The 2,793-nt window shown below is 57.9% G+C and overlaps 1 long non-coding RNA gene across 1 annotated transcript in view; it reads right to left on the bottom strand.

Moving 5' to 3' along the window:
• Positions 1–429: 429 nt before the first annotated feature.
• LOC144242126 (uncharacterized) overlaps positions 430–2,793 on the bottom strand; it is a 2,550-nt gene continuing 186 nt past the window's right edge. The window contains exons 2-3 of the long non-coding RNA XR_013338300.1: positions 1,897–1,942; positions 430–938 (exon numbers count right to left, since the gene is read on the bottom strand). This is a non-coding gene — a long non-coding RNA (uncharacterized LOC144242126). The remainder of the gene's footprint in view (positions 939–1,896; positions 1,943–2,793) is intronic.

Below are 2,793 nucleotides of genomic sequence, written 5' to 3'. Positions count from 1 at the left end.
GCAGGGACACAGGAAGGATCGGTCCTGGAGACAGGGTGGGCGGGGAGGGTGAGCCACGCAAACTGGGGCCTGGGTGGGGCTGGGTAGGCTCTGAGGAACGTGGCACTTCCTGGAGCTTCTCCAGTCTTGCAGAGAGTATTTCTGAGAGACGGAGTTTACTGAGCAAAGCGCTTTCTGGTCCCCGAAGTGGGAGGACTGGGGCTGTGGGAGAAGATTAGGGAAAGAGGAAGGGCCCTGGGGCTTCTTGTTCCTTTAGCCGTTTGAAGATAGGGTGGGTGGTGTGGGGGAGGGGAGGCCCCCACTCTCTGTTGGGGGATGGACCAAACGGCCTTTAGTCTTGCAATACCGACATTCACCTAGATCGACTCATGCCATTATTGCCCATTTTATGGATGAGGAACACTGAGACAGGGAAGCGTTAAATCCTGTTCTGATGGAAATCCAGATGGCGTCCAAGAATCCGTAAGGAAATCAGGCAAAAGACATAAACAGAGAGCGCCCTTCAAGGCTGTTCATTTGTTCTTTCGTTCCGGGGATACTGAGTCAGCCAGCCAGCTCTGTGGGCTAGGTTTCCACAAGCCGATGGAGTCCCTGCAGGGGTCTTCTGTGGTAGTTTCTCCACCTTCCAGACGTGGAAACTGAGGCTCTGCGAGGTGACCTAACAGCTCAAAGTTATGCAAGACCCAATGGTGGTCACAGAGCAAGCAGGTGGCAGAACTTGAATTCATACCTGGGTCAGTGTGACCCTCTGGGCCTGAGAAAGAGCTCTTGTTCTTAAGGAAGACAAGCCCACAAATCGACTCGAAACTGCAGGGGAATAGGAGGTAGTGTGTCTAAAAGAAATCCAGGGACTTTCCGGCTAGCGTCCCTTCCCTTCTGTGCTCAGGTGTCCGGAAGCCAGGTCTGCAACCCTGCCAGGAGGGGGCGCTCTGCTCAGCCTGGGAAGATGGAGAGGCAGGTGAGGAAGGGAGGAGGAGGCATTATGATAAAACAACATGACTGAAAGCACTTTGCTCCTTCTCCTCCCAACCCTCCCTTCCCCCTCAGCACCCCCCCTGACTTCACCTGCAAGGTCGGCCCTCTCCATCATTTCCAGACCCCGAGCCCCTTGCCTTGAGCTCTATCTGGCGCCTCTGCTCCTCCCACCAGGACCACGCCACGCCTGGTGTTGCAGGTTATTGCACCAGGTGACTTCCTTGCCTTCCGAGAACCTGGTGGCCCATCTACCCCCCGCCCCCAGGGCTGGGCCCTCCCCCACTGTTCCCTCAAGTGGAATTCCCCCCCCAAGGGAGCAGCACCCGATTGCGACAGCGTTGAGACTCGGGAAGGTCTGGGACTTGGGGTGAAAGGTGGCCTAGGAAAGTTCTGAAGGGTCCATCCCCAGGGGCAGGAATGGCTAAGCCCTGGGGTGGGCAAGATCGAGAGTAGGGAAGGGGGCATGGAGATGGGAGCTGGCCAGCCTGGGGCACCTGAATGGCCTTCGCCTTCTCTCCAGCCCAAAGGGAGGGCACTGGGCACAGGGGCCTCTGCCTTGGGCCCCAAGCTTAATAGTCGTGTTCTGTCCCTCTCCCAGCCAGGTACCCCCCACCCCAGAGTGAGGATTCCATGAAGCCAAAGGACACTTGACATAATCCCCTTTTTAGACCACAGAACGTCCAAATTCCCTGAGCCTACTGTCAGGGTCTACGTGGGCTTTTTCCTTCACTCCATCTTTTCTTGACCCCAAGGTGGCTGTTTGGAAAAGGGGTGGGGCTGGTGGGGCAGGGGGAGGATGGACCTTGGACGATGGGCTCGGGTGCCCAAACCCATGTGCATGAAGTTCCTTTCCTGGTGTAGGACAGAGAAGAGAGAGTTCCAGAAGCCCGGGCCCCCACTTATACTCCCACCCTGGCTTACCCCCATCAAGCCTTAGGAGATGCCCATCCTCTTAGCAGCTTTTGATCTGCACGGGAGAAAAAGAGACCCAAGTGAAGTGGAAGGTGAAGTTCACAGCATCTAGAGTCCCACTTTCAGTAATTTTCTGGTATCAGCACTGAAGGGGTCGGTTTGGCTCCGAGTTTGAGAGAGGGGCAAGGACTCTCCCTCCTCTCCCCAGCAGGCTCAGAGTTTGTGGCCCGAAGGGGGCCCACCTGCCTCTAAGAGGTGACCTCACCTTGTCTTGAATGGTCCACTAGCCTCTTCTCCCCTCCCTGCACTTCTTAAGAATACCTCCAACCCCCTAGCTCCCTCTTTGTGACACCCATTTCCAAGGGAGCAGGTAGCCTGGCCTCCTTCCCTCCTCGGCCCCTCCCCAGGGTCCCTAAACTAGGTGGCCCTCAGCACCCAGGGCCCAGGGGGCTGGTGGATGGAGGGGAAGCAAGCCCAAGCCAACTCCTGGGGTCCCCCAGGGAGAGAGGGGATGCGAATCTGGCCTCACCCCCTTTCCTCCCGCCTGCTGTCAGCCGGCCAGCCCCATCCCTACAGCCAAAGTGTTTCCATGCGGGAGGGAGGGAAGCCTGCTCAGTGGGAGAAAGATGAAGCTGGTCCCCCCACGTGTCAGTGAACAAATTGGGCCAATTTGGTGTGATTAGTGAAGAATTCACATCTGGCCAGCAGAGTCCAACCCCCTCCACCCCCACCCCAGCCCAGCCTGGCTCCTGCTCTCCATTAGAAGCTATTTTCTCTGACGGCTCCATTTGTCTCTGTAGTGGGGGATTTGACAGCTCCCTGCCCAGCCTGAGGGGCCTGGCTCTGAGGGAGAGGCCCAAGGCCAGGCGGCTTGCCTCACCTCCCCCCGCCCCCCCCCCGCCCCCC

Source organism: Crocuta crocuta, unplaced genomic scaffold (genome assembly GCF_008692635.1).
Source record: "Crocuta crocuta isolate KB4526 unplaced genomic scaffold, BGI_CrCroc_1.0 scaffold352, whole genome shotgun sequence".
In the NCBI taxonomy this organism is placed as follows: domain Eukaryota; kingdom Metazoa; phylum Chordata; class Mammalia; order Carnivora; family Hyaenidae; genus Crocuta; species Crocuta crocuta.
The sequence above is the reverse complement of the archived record's forward strand: the minus strand, read 5'-3'. Positions and strand labels throughout refer to the sequence as shown.